Here is an 18168-nt window from a genome sequence, read left to right as displayed (position 1 = left end):
GTATCAACTTCCAAACGGCTCGAATCTAGTCACAATTAATTTGATTCAGCCCACAAAAATTATAGGAATTAATTCTATATGAAAATACTAATATTTTCCAAAAATCCGAAATTACGCCCCAAAAATAACTCGTGGGGCCCATGTCTCGGAATCTGATAAAACTTACAAAATCCGAACCCCCATTCAACCACGAGTCCAACCATACATAAATTACTCAAATCCGACCACAACTCGGCCTTCAAATCCTCAATTAAAGTCTATGAATTTTTCTACTATTTTCAACCCAAAACACTAATTTGTTCATTAAAACAATAATAGATTCATATAATTTAACCAAAACTGAGTTAAAATCACTTACCCCAATCCATATGGTAAAAATCGCCTCAAAAATCGCTTCAATCCGAGCTTCATAGCTCCAAATGTGTTAAAATGGCCGAAATATCAAAATATATCTTCTGTCCAGGCATTTACTCTTCGCGATCGCAGAAAATGCTTCGCAATCGCGAAGTACAAAATTTTTCAGCCCCAAAATTGCTCTTCGCGATCGCGAAGAACAAACTCTCCCAACTCTTCCAGACAACCTCTAGTATAATGGTCATAACTTTTTGTACAAACTCCAAATTGTAAATGGTTTAAATTTTTGAAGACTAGACACTAAGGTCTATAACTTTCATTTGTTTCTCATCTCCCAATTCCTTATAGATTTCTAGATATAAGCTTCCAAAGTCAGCCCTGTGCAACAGAGATTTCAAAACTCTCCCCAGACAGCCTATAGTTTATCCACCATAACTGTTTGTACACAACTCCAAATCACAAATGCTTTACCTTTCCGAAAACAGGATATCAAGGACTACAACTTTTAATTTTGGATCATCTCCAAATTCCTTATAGATTGCGAGATATAAGCTTTCAAAATTAGGTCAGTGCAGCGGGATTTTACTCTACGCGATCGCAAAAAGCTTCCGCGATCGCGATTCACAGTGCCCAAACAGCAAAATTGCTCTTCGCGATCGCGACCATTTGTCCGTGATCGCGATGCATACCTCTGTGGCCAAAAACTAGCAACTAAGAATGGCCTAGAAATGGTCCGAATCTCACCCGAGCCCCTCGAGACCTCAACCAAATATACCAACTAGTCCTAAAACATCATACAAACTTAGTCGAAGCCTCAAATCACATCAAACAATGCTAAAACCACAAATCAGGCCCCAATTCGAGATTAATGAACTTTGAAATTTCAAGTTCTATATCTTGTGCCGAAATACATCAAATCAATCCGGAATGACTTCAAATTTTGCACACAAGTCATAAATGACATAACGAAGCTATTCCAATTTCGAGAATCAAATTCCGACCTCAATATAAAAAAGTCAACCCCCGTTCAAACTTCCCAAAAATTCAACTTTCGGCATTTCAAGCCTAATTCCACTACGGACCTCCAAATAATTTTCCGGACACGCTCCTAAGTCCAAAATCACCATACGGAGCTATTGGAATCATCAGAATTAAATTCCGAGGTCGTTACACATAAGTCAATATCCGGTCAACTTTTCCAACTTAAGTTTTCAATTATGAGACTAAGTGTCTTATTTCACTTCGAAATCCTTCCGGACCCGAACCAACTAACCTGATAAGTCATAAATCAATTGTAAGGCATAAATTGAGCAGTAAATGGGGGAACATGGCTGTGATACTCAAAACGACCGGTCGAGTCATTACATTCTCCCCCACTTAAACATACGTTTGTCCTCGAACGTGCCAAGAGTTGTTCTTAACCTTCAAATTTCTATTCCACCTTACCACGCACATACCCGGGGGTAATCGCACGTCACCCTATTCTATATAGACCTGACCACACAACATAACTGAAAATAATTAATTTAACCTTAGCCCAAAAACCTTGGAGCCAAATTTCTAACATCCAGAATTCTTTTCAAGACCCGAATCTCACATCTACACACTGTATAATCCTGAACAAGCTGTATCCAGCCATAACCATAATCCCAGATATAATCACATAACATACTACATAACTCGCATACTCGTAGCACCATTTCTGATCACAATAACTACTTAAAACCAACCAAGTACTAGTATAAAGCCCTACATTCAACAGAACCTCATTCCAAAACCTTTGTACACTGCCAATGGTGAAAGAAACAATCAAAAACTCATAACCACTCATCAGATCAACTAGCCATGGAGCTCTCTCGCCCCAACCAAAACCATAATCCTCTCGAATATAACATAATCAAGCCCGATAATACCTATTTTGTCACGACCCAAAATCCCACCATAGGAGTCGTGATGACACCTAGTCTCTAAGACTAGGTAAGCCAATTTCCATTACATTTTTGAAGCCATTTGTTTTGAAACTAACAACGGAAATAATTACAATATACAACCTCCCAAGACTTGTAGTACTGAGTCACGAACTCTAACTGAATACATAGAATGATCACGAGAACCAAATATACAATACAGTTTGATTACAAGTTAACAGTACAATGAAATGAAAAGACTCCAAGGGACTGCGACGACCAAGCAGCTCTACCTTGAATCCTTACGATCCCGCTTTAACTCTGCTCAAGTCCGTTATCTTCAATACCTGGCTCTGCACAAACATGTGCAGAAGTGTAGTATGAGTACGCCACGGTCGGTACCCAGTAAGTATCAAGACTAACCTCTATGGAGTAGAGACAAGGTACAGTCAAGACACTCACTACTCTAATAACCTGTGCAATATAATATACAAAATACTAGGAAACAGGTAGCAATAAGGGCAGGATAAAATAACCAGTGATATGCGCAGCAAGACAACAAGAATACCATAAACATCACTCAAAAATTAATAATACATGTACGCACAATTAATTCAAGTTTTTCAAATAAATATCCTTCATATAAAATTCTTCCAAATAACTCTCTTTCAAATGTAGTTTTCTCAAATAATTATTTTTCAAATATAATTCTTTCAATAAATCTGTTCAAATATAATTTCCTCAAATAATTATTTTTCAAATACAATTCTTTCATATAATTCTTTTTGAATAAAAATCCTTCCAAATAAATATTTTGAATATAATTCTTTCAATTAAAAAGTCACCATGTGACACCTCATTTCATAATCATAAAAAAAATACGGGTCTCAGCCTATTTTTATATTTTTCGTAAACACAGGTCTCAGCCCATTTTTATATTTTCACGGCACCTCGTGCCCATAATTAAATCATATCACAACTGCACGGATAATTCACGTGCCAATTATCATCATCATTTCATCACAGCACCTCGTGCCCACATTTCATATCACAACTGCACGGACAATTCACGTACCCAATATTCTCATTATTTACTCACGGCACCTCGTGCCTACATTTCAATTTATAATCTGCCTGGCAATAGCCACAGGCTCTCAATTTCGACATAAATCAGATTGTTATCAATTTATCAATAACAAGACAAATTGCACAAGGTATAAAAGTAAACACAAGAAAATCACAACATCACATGAAAATTATCAACACCACAAACCCACATCATCACATATCATCCCTGACAATAGTGTCCCTTATCGCTCCTATTGCCACCCTTATCACTCCTATATCCACCCTTATCGCTCCGCCCAGACAATATCAATAGCCACCCTTATCGCTCCTATTACCACCCTTATCGCTCCTATAGCCACCCTTATCGCTCCGCCCAGACAATATTCTAACAACCACAATAGCAGTGAAATATCACCCTTATACCCACATAATACCAACGATAAAATGCCACCCTTATCTCCCCAAAATAACAACTCACACAACACAATAATTTACACGAAAAATTAACACGGCAACATAATAAAATCAATTCATATCACAATTTGCCCAATGGCCACATCCAAATTCCAAAGATATAACAAAAATCAATTAATTTCACAACAAATAGACCAAGGCTCCACAAAATGTATATAACACCCAAAAACAACCAATAGAGATAGAAATTACTCAACAAAAAGCAAAACCTCCATTAATTCAAATTTAGATAATTATATTAACACTTATTCTTAAGCTTGCTTAATTAATTATTTGCATAAAAAATTCATATTGGAATTAATTTCCAAAAAATATTAAACCAACAATACTCACAAAATTTCATAAATATTTCAAGTAACAATCACATCAAATTATCATATAAAAATAAATTCAACAATAAGGATTTAGACATGGCAAACAGATGATTTAATAATTTTTCACAATTTTCCAATTTACTACGCAATAATGCCTAAGACTTTATTTCAATGAATTTTGCACGTATAAGCCCGAGTACGTACTCGTCACCTCGCGTACACGGCTCTTCACATTTCACAAATGGCACATAAGACTCAATGCCTAAGGGGTAATTCCCCCACTCGAGGTTAAGAAAGACATTTACCTTTTTGAAGTTAGGCAGATATTCCAAAATAGCCTTCTTGATTGAATTGACCTCCGGACAACTCAAATCTATTCAAATTAATTGTATAACTCCATTAAAATTAGTCGGAAACAATTCCGGATAATAATATGATGACTTAAAAATTTATTCAAAAAAGTCAACAAAAGTCAACGCGGGACCCGCCCCTCGGAACCCGACATAATTTCTACGAATTTTGAACACCCATTCCGATACGAATTCAACCATATCAATTTTATTGAATTCCAATAACAACTCGACTTCCAAATCTTAAATTTTCGTTTTTTTGGAGATGTTTACAAAAATCTTAATTTCCTCCATTTAAATCCGAATTAAACGATGAATATAATCATAGATTCATGAAATATAATCAATTTAGTATATAGAACATTTACCCAAGCCAAAGTCTTGAAGAACTCCTCCAAAATCGCCCAAAAACCGAGCTCCAAAATCTAAATCGAAAAATGGCGAAATGACCATTTTTGGTCCTTAACATTCTGCCCAGTTTCGCCCCTGCGGATGAATTTTCGCACCTGCGTGCTCGCTTTTGCGATCGAAATCTCGCTTCTGCGAAGGCCACTTCCCAGTCGACCATCGCATTTGTGGAAGCTTTTCCGCTTCTGCGGGAATCGCTTCTGCGATGCCTCGCGCGCACCTGCGATGCCCCTCCGCTTCTGCGCCTTCTCTGCCCGCTTCTGCACTTCCGTAGGTGCGGGATTTTCTTCGCACCTGCGACCACTGCCATGCCCTTCTATCTTCGCTTCTGCAACTTAAATCTCGCATTTGCGATGTCGCATCAGTGATCAATTTCATCGCAGATGCGATGAAACCAGTGGCAGATTTCCAACAAACCTTCAAGTCCAATATTTTGGTCCGTTTAACTATCTGAAACTCGCTCGAGCCCCCCGGGACCTCAACCAATTATACCAACATGTCACAAAATACAATACGAACTTATTTGAGGCTTCAAACCACGCCAAACGATGCCAAAATTATGAATCGCGCATCGAATCGAATTATAATATTTTTTTCAATTCTTCCAACTTCTATATTTTGCGCCAACACGTATCAAATCAATTCGGAATGACTTTAAATTTTGCACACAAGTCATAATTGACATAAGGGAGCTATTCCCATTTTCGAAATCGAAATCTGACCTCGTTATCAAAAATTCATTCGTCGGTAGGATTTTCTTTTCCAAAATCTTCTATTTTCCAGCTTTCGCCAAAATGTGTCGAATTGTCCTACGGACTTCCAAATCCAAATCCGAACATACACCTAAGTCCGAAATCATCATGCGAATCTATTGCCATCATCAAAATTCTATATCGGGGTCGTTTGCTTAAAAGTCAACTCTCCGGTCTACTCTTTCCATCTAAGCTTCAAAATGAGAATTTTTCTTTAAATTAAATTCTGAATGTTCCGAAAACCAAACTCGACCACACACGCAGGTCATAATACATATTGTGAAGCTTCTCGAGACCTTAAGTCACTGGACGGGGCATAATTTCTTAAAACGACAAGTTGGGTCGTTACGTTCTCTACCTCTTAAACAAACGTTCGTCCTCGAACGTTCTAAGAATTATTCTGAGGTTACCAAATCGATGATTTTACTTTTACACATATACTCACGGTTGATTCCACGCTACCGCATTTGAGATAAGCGTGACAACATCATCTCATTCGAGTTTATTTCTTTTATCCATATTTGTAAGTTTTAAGATCAAATTTCTTACACTCCAAACATTTCAAAAGGTCTAATTTTCACAACAACACACGGTATTAGTCTCAAATGGCTATAGCAACCCGTGCCTACGCACACATCAATTTTCTTAATAATGTAGAAGTACTTCAAAAAACATTTTATGGGGTGTTACATTCTCCCCTGCTTAGGATCATTCGCCCTCAACACATAACATAACTTATCTCTTCCTTTGCAAATCTCAATCCTCCAAATTTTACTAACTTCCAAATTTTCAGAAATTTCGGCAGAGTCTCCCCTGTAATTGGGCCTATCCACCTGCCAGAGTAATACCAAAATAACTCCTAACAACACATACACAATGTATATATCAATGACACAATCTCAGCATTACAAACACTGCATTATCATAATAATATCAGGACATGAAGCATAATAGGTATATAGAAACTGACTCTACTGACTCTAAAGACATGAACATGACTGGAATAAAATAAATATTGATAAGAATAAAAGACTCTAAATATAAAATTAAAATGCGACAAACGAAAATGAAACTAAAAGCTAATTGATTGCACTAAAACTTTAGTCTTAAATGGTCTTCTTGCTTAAATTGATATCATCAATGATCTGCATCTCTTGGCCTCCATTCTCTCCCCAAAGTCTTGTACAAATTTTGAAACACCACTGGCAACTGTGGGACGAGGGCACGTGCCTGTTGACCAACTTTCTCATTGTTTAGATGGCGATGATCATCATGAATATATGCTGCTTTTTCTGCCAATCGAAGTACTTGCTCTCTAGCTTGCCCCATATTCACGTGACAATTCTGCAACCACATCTGGGTAGTGTTGAGGGCGTGCCCCATCTGAGCCTCCCGTCCCTCATATTCTTCAATGCGATGGTTTAGTACACCTCTCTCAATCTTCCATTAACGCCGCTCTGCCTCAAAATCTACATGTTGATGACCCCTCTTCTGCCTTTTTATTTCTTCTAATTGTGCATGAAGCTGACCTTTTGAGCGTATCGAATGGGCCCTTTCTCTTTCAAACTTCTCTTTCTGTTGATCAAACTCCAATTGTTGTTGGTGCGCATCCTCTTCAATGATACTCAAGTCTTCTTGCAGCTTATGTATTTCAGCTTTTTTTTCGCCTCAACTCTTCTGACTAAACCAATCGTGTTTGCCAGTTCTTCTTCTAAGTGGGCCGCCTCATTTTTAGCATGTTTTAGATCTTTATCCATGACCCGTAAGGCAAGTTGATAATCTTTATCAATATTTAAACGAATCTGAGCGACTCCAGCTTGCTGCTGGGCTTATTGTTTGGCTATGGTCATCTGAGCATGCTCTAATTCCTCTTTCAGTCTTTCTATAGTTTTTTGATCATTTCTCCTCCTGTTCGACTCCTCAGGCCTATCTCCAAATGACGAAGGATCATTAAACCAGGTAATATATTCAGGGATCACCTCTCCACGATTTCAGTCTTCTACCATCTCATTCAACTCCGAGACTTTACTTGCATACCAAATTTTTATAATTTCTTCTTCATCATGAGGTTGATATTTACCAAAATCATAACAGAACTTGCTCATATCTCGTGTTGGTGGCACCTCTTGTAGTCGTGCAAACTGGCGCATTACCCGAAGTGGAGCATAGGGCTGAACTGTGAGCCATATTGCATAGTCTTTATGTAGACATCATACTTCTACTGCTCATATACTTGTACCTGTTTAGTTTATTAGACCAGTGAGTGTCTTGACTGTTCCTCGTCACTATCCCACCGAGGTTAGTCTTGATACTTACTGGGCACTGCTGTGGTGTGCTCATACTACTCTTCTGCATATTTTTTTGTGCAGATCCAGGTAATTGTTCGTTAGCTAGCTGTGTGGATTGTTGCTAAGAAGACTCAAGGTAAACCTGCCGCTGCGTTCGTAGGCTTCGGAGTCACCTTCAAGTTTTCATTTTGCACTGTTTATTCTTATTTCTAGACAGTTGTATTTAGAAGTTTTCTAGCAAACACTCTGTAGAGCTTATGACTTGTACTACCGGTTTTGGGAATTGTAAGAGATTTCTATTTAACTTTTTAGATGTTATTTAAATAATGTTATTTCAATAAATATTAGGCTTACCTAGTCCCTAAGACTAGGTGCCATCACGATACCAAACGGAGGGAAAATTGGGTCGTGACAGTACGAATATGGGAAACGTTATAACTTTATGGTTAACAGTCAACTTTGGGCATATTATAGCCCAAGCATTTTTCCGAGTATGAATACTTGTTCTAATGCCCGCACATGGGCTCAAACCTCATATATATGCGTACTCATAGCGCCTAGCAATTACAAATAATTAACGCAACTAGTGCCTCCACCGAGTTTTAAATAAAATAGTCACCTCAAATAGGTCGCAACCCAGAAACAATATACTTCTGAGAACTCTCAGTCTCCAAATTCATCGAACACATGGATCACCATAACTGATCCCAACTCCAGCACTAAAATGACTAACACATCTTCTATTCACGATAACCCATGAGGAATACTTTCATAATTCTTCCGTGCCACATAGCAATAATATGAATATCAGTAGTCTATCAATCAGGTGAGTACTGCAATACCTATGAATATCCATAAGTCAAAACACAACGCGCCTTCTGAAATGCGCACCCTTCTCAGGAATTACCGAGCAGTTATAACATTCATCGAAATATCTAAAACTGACCATGCTGTCCAACATTCATTAACTTCTCTTCAAGACTGAACTGTCACCTTGTACATGTAAATCCTAATCTCGCACAACACACCACATCTATTATGCCATCATGTGACAAGCACAAGAATCCCATTATCAACTCTGAGTCACCAGCACATTACATACCTGGTTAGTTAAAAACCTTCCTCTTGCTTCCTTCCAGGAGAAAATCACAATACACAATAAGTTTCCCACACCAGTAAAAAATATCCGGTTCAAACCATGGTATAAACCATCAAGAACACTCTGAAATACATCTGCACATAACCAAGCTATTAGAACTAAATTTCTCTAACTCGACCAAACCACGTAGGTCACCAAACTCAAGAATATTGCCACCAAAATATCTGTAGAGTCTCACCACATCATAATTACCCCTATAAATACCACAACCGAAACACCCACTCTGAAAATACCTTATTTGAGTGTAAGGCCGTTTCATTCACCTTCCTGATACCGAAATATAAAATCTATAATGATATACAAAAATGCCACAAGTCTCAACACTATCCAACTTAAATCTCAGATTTTAGCCATAAACAAATCCGCCATAAATTCTAAATTGTTATATATTAATCTCGAATCCATTAGAACTTTCTCGAGAGTCACCCCCTTTGTTCAAATCCACATTACACAGCCCAAATGGGCCAAAAGATACGTGCCCCATTAGCACAATAACACTCAAAGAAGTAACTCTACTTTAATACCACCTATCAAATACATACTCTGCGCACACTATATCTTTCACAAATATCAACTCACCCATCCTATGATTTTCATATACTTATAAAGCGCAATATAACCTGTATCCAGAAATTTTCTTGCTCGAGTCATTCTCGAACTCCACCTCTGCAAGTCATCACTGTTTCCCAAGTATACTTCAAACCAAAACAAAAATTTGACTCATAGCCATGAATTAAATTGTCAATAACAGACTCCCTTCTTGGCTCAAAGCCATAAATCAAAACATTCGATAACTCACAATACCCATACTCTATTACTGCCATGATGTTGCAGTCAGTTCAATGAAAATTCTTCTCAAGCTCATGTAACACCAACCATAAAATGCCTCGATCATCCTCTAAGCTCGCATTTATTCTCTTGAAAGTCAAATCAACTTTCTCAACCAAATTCAAATTCAAATCTCAACACATATAACCTGCTGGTAGAAAAGAAACTCTCCAATCAACATTATAAAAAACACACCTATGTAGATTACTCTGCAGGAGATAAACCGCCAGCTTAGCCTCAAATTGGCATCTTGTTATAACCTTTCGCAGCCACAATTACTATGAAATCACGTAATCTTTCTGAGTCCAAACTCATTAACCAGACACGAGAATTTAATTTTCCCAAAAATTTAACAACATGAAAGATCTTTCACAATATTCACACTCGAGACTGTACGTCACATCAAAATGAAAATCAAGCACCCAATGACCTTCCTTTACACTTCAAGGAAACACTTCTCGCTACATTCACATCATCTTAACACATCCTGTAGTTACATCATACTTATCACAAAGCCATTTCACCGCTCATCGAGCCACAAATTTCACTCGTAGGGATATCACCGGACATATGAGTCCAAATGTACAAATTACAACTGAAGCTACCGAGCTTAAGTTGTGGTCTAACCATGGCCTCAAGTCCTCCATACTGGCCTATCGCCAAAATACAAAATACATATCTCGAACCTCGTTCATAGAATGATAAGCCGGCGATGCATAACTGATACCGAGCGCTCATGTGCGCATACGAATACGTGAAAGGAATTCAAAGAGTAATGTCTCAAGCTGAATCAATCCCGCATGATAAGGAAAGAAATATGGGAAGTATATATCCTAAATGCCCTGTAGCCTCTCGAAGATAAGTATGGATGTCATCATACCGATCTGCAAGACTCAACTAGACACTTGCTAATGACTCGTAGAACCTATGAACCTAGAGCTCTGATACCACCTTGTCACGACCCAACATCCAACAAGTCGTGATGGCACCAAACTCAACCCGCTAGGTAAGCCAATTACCAACTATCCAATTCCAATAAAATTAATAAGGTAGTTAATTAAAAGAAAATAGATAAAACCAATACATTTTCCCAAGAACTGGTAGTACAAATCATGAGCTTCTAAGAATAGAGTTTACAAAGCGGAGATAAAATAAATACATAGTATGTTTGAATAGTACATAAACAAAGCTTTTATAAATCTAAGGCTACCATGAACAAGAGGCAGCTACAACAGGAACGCAGGTACACCTTCAAATCCGGCAACCATCGAGCACAGCAACAACAGCAGCCAATATCTGTACGTAATGTGCAGAAGTGTAGTATCAGTACAACCGACCCTATGTACTGAGTAAGTAACAAACCTAACCTTAGGTTGAAAGCAGTGACGAGCTTTTACCAAGGTCGTGTCCAAAACCAATAGTTCACCACAGTCCATAACAATGTAAAGCCAATAATATAAGAAGTAACTCAGAAATAAAATACTCAGTTAAATCATGATTTCTAAAAATAGTTCTTCCCTTTCAAGTACATCAGTGAAAAACCCAAATCGTTTACCGAAATTTCCAAAAATATGAATAAGTTTGAAAGAAATAATTTTCCCAAAATCCTTTCAATAATAAATGAGATGTTTCATTTTCTTTCCAGATAACCCGTATAAAATAAATGCATCACTATGCCCATCTGTCAACATGTGTGAGAAATCATGAATGATGTGATACTGTACAACATGAGAAAAATACATCTCTATGCTTGTATGTCATGTGTGCATGTAAATGCGATGCAACTCAGTGATAAAATCATATGCATACTCCCAGAGTATTATTTCACTCGGTCCTCCCAGTCACTCAGCACTCGCACTCGGCACTCGCACTCAGTAGGTACCTGTGCTCACTGGGGGGTGTACAGACTCCGGAGGGGCTCCTTCAGCCCAAGCACTATAATCTGCACGGACAACTCACGTGCTATAATAATATCTGGATCTGCACGGCCAACTCACGTGCTATAATAATATCTAGATACGCACGGCCAACTCACATGCTGCAATAAAGCCTATAAGGCCTGCTGCAGACGGGCAACCCCGATCTACATAATAATCCTCACAATCAGGCCATCGACCTCACTCAATCATCAATCTCTCCAGTATCTCTCTCATGGGCTCACAATGTCATGAAAATAGCCAAGAAATGATGATATGATGTATCAATAAATAATAACAGAGTCTGAGATATGATATATAATGACATGAATATGACTGAGTATAATTTTCAATTTAAAACAAATAATTCATAGCAATATGACCTCCGTGGGTCCCAATATTACTGGCACATAGCCTCAACATAATTTTTAATATGCTTTTCAACTCAATTTCTTTAACACATAAAATCGCATGGAAATTGCCAAGATTATTTAACTACAAAATTCCACATAAACAACTATGTCATAATTTCTATAGTGCACGCCCTCACGCCCGTCACCTAATATGTGCGTCACCTGCCAACAATTCACATAATACATATATTCAGGGTTCATACCCTCAGCTCCAAGATTAGAAGAGTTACTTACCTCGAACAAGCCAAATCCAATGTCGAGCAAGCTAAGCAATGCTCCAGAAATTCCATTCTGCACGTATCAACTTCCAAACGGCTCGAATCTAGTCACAATTAATTTGATTCAGCCCATAAAAATTATAGGAATTAATTCCATATGAAAATATTAATATTTTCCAAAAATCCGAAATTACGCCCCAAAAATCACCCGTGGGGCCCACGTCTCGGAATCCAATAAAACCCACAAAATTCGAACCCTCATTCAACCACGAGTCCAACCATACCAAAATTGCTCAAATCCGACCACAACTCGGCCTTCAAATCCTCAATTAAAGTCTATGAATTTTCTACTATTTTCAACCCAAAACACTAATTTGTTGATAAAAACAAAAATAATTCGTGTAATTTAACCAAAATCGAGTTAGAATCATTTACCCCAATCCATATGGTGAAAATCGCCTCAAAAATTACTTCAATCCGAGCTCCATAGCTCCAAATGTGTTGAAATTGCCGAAACCTCAAAATATATCTTCTGTCCAGGCATTTACTCTTCGCGATCGCGAAGCACAAAATTTTTCAGCCCCAAAATTGCTCTTCGCGATGGCGGAAAACCAATCGCGATCGCGAAGAACAAACTCCCCCAACTCTTCCAGATAGCTTCTAGTATAAATGTCATAACCTTTTGTACAAAACTCCAAATTGTAAATGGTTTAACTTTCTGCAAACTAGATACCAAGGGCTATAACTTTCATTTGTTGCTCTTTTTCCAATTCCTTATAGATTTCTAGATATACATTTCCAAAGTTAGCCCTATGCAACAGAGATTTCTAAACTCTTCCCAGAAAGCCTATAGTGTATCCACCATAACGTTTTGTACACAACTCCAAATCACAAATGGTTTACCTTTTTGAAACCTAGACATCAAGAGCTACAACTTTTAGTTTTAGATCATCTCCAAATTCCTTATAGATTGTGAGATATAAGCTTCCAAAGTTGGGTCGGTGCATTAGGATTTTACTCTATGCGATCGCAAAAAGCTTCCGCGATCGCGATTCACAGTGCCCAAACACCAAAATTGCTCTTCGCGATCGCGACCATTTGTCCGCGATCGCGATGCATACCTTTGTGGCCAAAAATCAGCAACTAAGAATGGCCTAGAAATGGTCCGAAGCCACCCCGAAACTCACCCGAGCCCCTCGAGACCTCAACCAAATATACCAACAAGTCCTAAAACATCATACGAACTTAGTCGAAGCCTCAAATCACATCAAACAATGCTAAAACCACAAATCATGCCCCAATTCGAGATTAATGAACTTTGAAATTTCAAGTTCTATATCTTGTGCCGAAATACATCAAATCAATCCGGAATGACATCAAATTTTGCATGCAAGTTATAAATGACATAACGAAACTATTCCAATTTTCAGAATCGGATTCCGACCTCGATATAAAAAAGTCAACTCCCATTCAAACTTCCCAAAAATTTAACTTTCGGCATTTCAAGCCTAATTTCACTACGGACCTCCAAATAATTTTTCGAACACGCTCTTAAGTCCAAAATCACCATACGGAGCTATTGGAATCATCAGAATTAAATTCCGAGGTCGTTTACACATAAGTCAATATCCGATCAACTTTTCCAACTTAAATTTTCAATTATGAAACTAAGTTTCTCATTTCACTCCGAAATTCTTTCGGACCCAAACCAACTAACCCGATAAGTCATAAATCAATTGTAAGGCATAAATTGAGCAGTAAATGGGGGAACGGGGCTGTGATACTCAAAACGACCGGTCGGGTCGTTACATTTCTTTTCTTTGCTTTTCAACTCTTAGTACTCTTTTTTTATTTTAATTATCACACCATCATTATGTCTTCAATCATCAAATCATGACTTCATAATATTTTCCATCATCAAATAATCACGAGCCATTCTTGTAGTGCATAAAATACACATAAAATCTCTACTTTGCTCCCAATTTCATCTTTAACGTACCTACACATAAAATAAACTCAATTAAGCACAAATATAGTATAATTTAGCATTAAAGCCCCAAAATGTAAGATAAGTAATGCACTAAAAATATAGAATTATAGCCAAACATCATAGGGTTCATAAGATCTTTTCACGAATTGATTTGAACATCATATTATATATTTAAATCAATTTGCGTGACCCTGTTTGTCATGTATTACTATAATATGGAGTAGGAATACTCTTTATTTGTAACCGAATTTTACTTTATCAAGCTTTACATTTTTTTTTTTTTGGGTTTCTTTTGCAAGTTTAGTTATGTATAGGGGCAATGAAAACTAAAAAACAACACAACGCTACACATGTAAATAGATCTTGGTTCTTAAAACGAATTTGTACGTTTTCTTTACTATTGTGCTATTTCTCTAGTCTCGGACGTGATTCATGTTTGATAATCTAGTCGGCTTGGGTGATTTAGTTGCAAATTTATAGTCTGCTTTAATGAGTGTTGGAAAAGTCAAAATCCAATTATTTCCTTGCAACCAACGGATGGAAGTGTCCCTCTTCAACAACGATAATATATCTGTACATGATATCTTTCGGGGATCACAGAAAAGAATAAATTAAATATAAAAAAAACATAGTTATTGGGAGCAAAGTAAAGTAATAAAAAAAGAGTTTAGGTTCTACGTATCGACAATATAAAAATTATTTATACTATTAGATCACTTATTAGGTAGTTACAGGTGATTCAAACTTGATAATTTTATAATGAGATTTTTTTATTCCTATACACTATTTGAAACCTTATTACGAAAAATGTCCATATTTTGATATTTACCCGACCTAAACACATTTTAGTTACAAAATATACACAATCCACCTTAAAAAGCTCCCAATCAATTATTTGTGACTTCAATCAAGAGATTTAGTTACATTCTTTTCTTTTTTTCTCTCCTCTCTCCCCTTTTCTCTCGAGATTGAACTTATATTTAGGGATTTAGAGAATCTAATCCCTCAGATCTCGAGTATCGTCACCCTATCTTTCTCCCCATATCTCATCTTCTACTACTTCATAGCAAAATATAGAAATCACCATGCCTTCTGATTTTGTGGATGTTCCTGTCACCGCTAGGTACTTAGATAGTTATGCCCAAATGGATCATTGTGCATCTACCAATGTGGTTGGCCAATTTCCATTCCCTTGATCACCCCATCTCTAGTTCTTTGCTTCTGGGTGTGTTTGGTATAACGGAAAATATTTTTTGGAAAACAAGTAGTAATTTTATTTATTTTTCGGTATTTGGTACGCAGATTAAGGAAAATAACTTCTCAAGAGTATTCATAAATAATTTAGATACAATAAATATTAATCCATAAACTTTCGAACCAACGACCTTCCGAACCCACAAATTTCATAAACTTCCGAACCGCTAAACTTTCGAAACCGCAAAATTTCGAACCCGTAAACTTTATAATTTCTAAACCCGTAAACTTCCAAATACATAAACCTCCGAACTCATAACTTTGGAACTTATAAAATTTCGAACCTATAAACCGAAAGATGAAAAAACTAAAACTAAAAATATATATAAAAAATATTTACATATATATCTAAGTTTCGTATATAAAATATTGATTTCGAATGAATCTGGTATCAAAGAATTACATCCGCCCCTGGTCGTATCCTAAGTGAACTCCAGGTACTTAATGTAAGTATTAGAAACAGACTCGATGGGGTACTAACTTATCAAAAAAAAAAAATATTAGACTGCAAAATTCATTTCCATTTCTGCTGATGCAGGGTAATTTAAACACGATGAGCTACTGTTTTCTAGCTTTAACACAATGAATGACCGCTCAGTTTCTTCCTTTTTAGTTCTTTTTCGTTTCCTTTCACTTTAAATGAGTTGACTTCCTTTGGATAAGAGTCCAACTTAAATATAATTTTTATACAAATTTTTATACAATATGTCTTTTATATATTTTGTATTTGATTTATACATAGTAAAAATAAATTTTATGCAACTAATTATATATTATAAAACTTATCTACAACTTTCATACATTATTTCTACCCAGTTATATACAACTACAATATCATACAACTTAAATATAATTTTTAAACAATATTGGTCAACTATCATATAATATTTAAATAAAAAAATATATATAAACAACAGAATATAATTTTCCTATAATTTTACTACAACTTTACTATAATTTTGTAAGTATAATGTATGTCATTTCTTCTTCTTCTTCTTCTTCTTCTTCGAGTTTCAATCTGAAATTCAGTCAAAATGAAGTCTAATCTTCACCAAAACACCCTCAAAATTGAGATATAAACTCCAAACAATATTCTCAATTGTTTGCAATAACACCCAATCCAAACAAATAATGGTTTTTGAAAACCCAAATTCGAAGGCTCTGAGATGGAGGGCTGGCTAGCAACTGGTGGCTGCTCGATTAGAGGTCATTCCTCATCCGTTGAACAATGCTGCACCCGATAATCCCCAGACTCTCGATATACATCAGAAACATTGGATGTATGATCGTCAGAAAACTGAATATTTTGATGCGATGCACCAGAAGGGTTCCCTTGAATATTATTTTGGTGGGCATTGGCATTGTGGTGAGATACATTAGGTACACTCGGTTTGAGAGATAGAGAGAGAGAGAGAGAGAGAGAGAGAGAGAGAGAGAGAGAGAGAGAGAGGGAGAGAGAATAAGGATGAGAAATAATTGATTCCTAATATAAATGGATACTCATTAAATTCCTAAAGTGTATATAATTGGTAAATTTGTATATATGATGTAATTAAATTAAAACTTGAGTAGGGAGGGTAATAAAGTTTCACATAGTGTATATGAATGTAAAAATTTCTTTTGTAATCTGGTAAAAATGGCCCTAACTTCCAATCGCATATTAAAATTTACTAATAATGTAAAAGAAATCTATAGTGTATATAACTTATATCCATAATTTTAAAAAAAACCTCTATTTTATCAAGCTAGTTGAGATGAGTATATATATATATATATATATATATATATATATGAATTATCACTATTTATTTTGTGTTCTTGCTCCGGAGATCATACCCGATTTGACTAATTATGTGTTGATTTGTCGTACCTCAAATTTTCGTATGCAATAGTCTAAACCATCCGCATGAATTCGGGCGACTCGTTCCGAATTGCCTAATATTTTGCGGGCCTATAAAAATGACCTAACGAACAATTATCATCACTTTGGCATTTAGGGCCTTAAAATAAGTATTCATGACGATATCTATATTTTCGTGTGCTATAGCCCACGCCATCTTCATGAATCCGGGCGACCGACTCTGAATCACCTAAAATTTTGCAGGCCCATAAAAAGTGACCTAATGAACAATAGTTATCGATTCGGCATGACCGTTCCTCATATTTTGGCGTTTTAGGACCAAAAAATAGGAATTTAGGACGATTTTCAAATTTTCATGTTATATAGTCCACGACATCTGCATGAATCTGGGTGACTGGTTCCGAATCACCTAAAATTTTGCGAGCCCATAAAAAATGACTAAATGAACAAGAGGCATCGGTTCGACTAACCGTTCCTCTTTTTTGGCATTTCATGGCCATAAAATGGGAATTTATGACGATTTCCAAATTTTCGAGTACTATAATCCACGCCATATGCATGAATCGGGACGACCGACTCCGAGTCACCTAAAATTTTGCGGGCCCAAAAAATTA

The sequence above is a fragment of the Nicotiana tomentosiformis genome, chromosome 5, assembly GCF_000390325.3.
Source record: "Nicotiana tomentosiformis chromosome 5, ASM39032v3, whole genome shotgun sequence".
NCBI classification, from domain to species: Eukaryota; Viridiplantae; Streptophyta; class Magnoliopsida; order Solanales; family Solanaceae; genus Nicotiana; species Nicotiana tomentosiformis.
The sequence above is the reverse complement of the archived record's forward strand: the minus strand, read 5'-3'. Positions refer to the sequence as shown.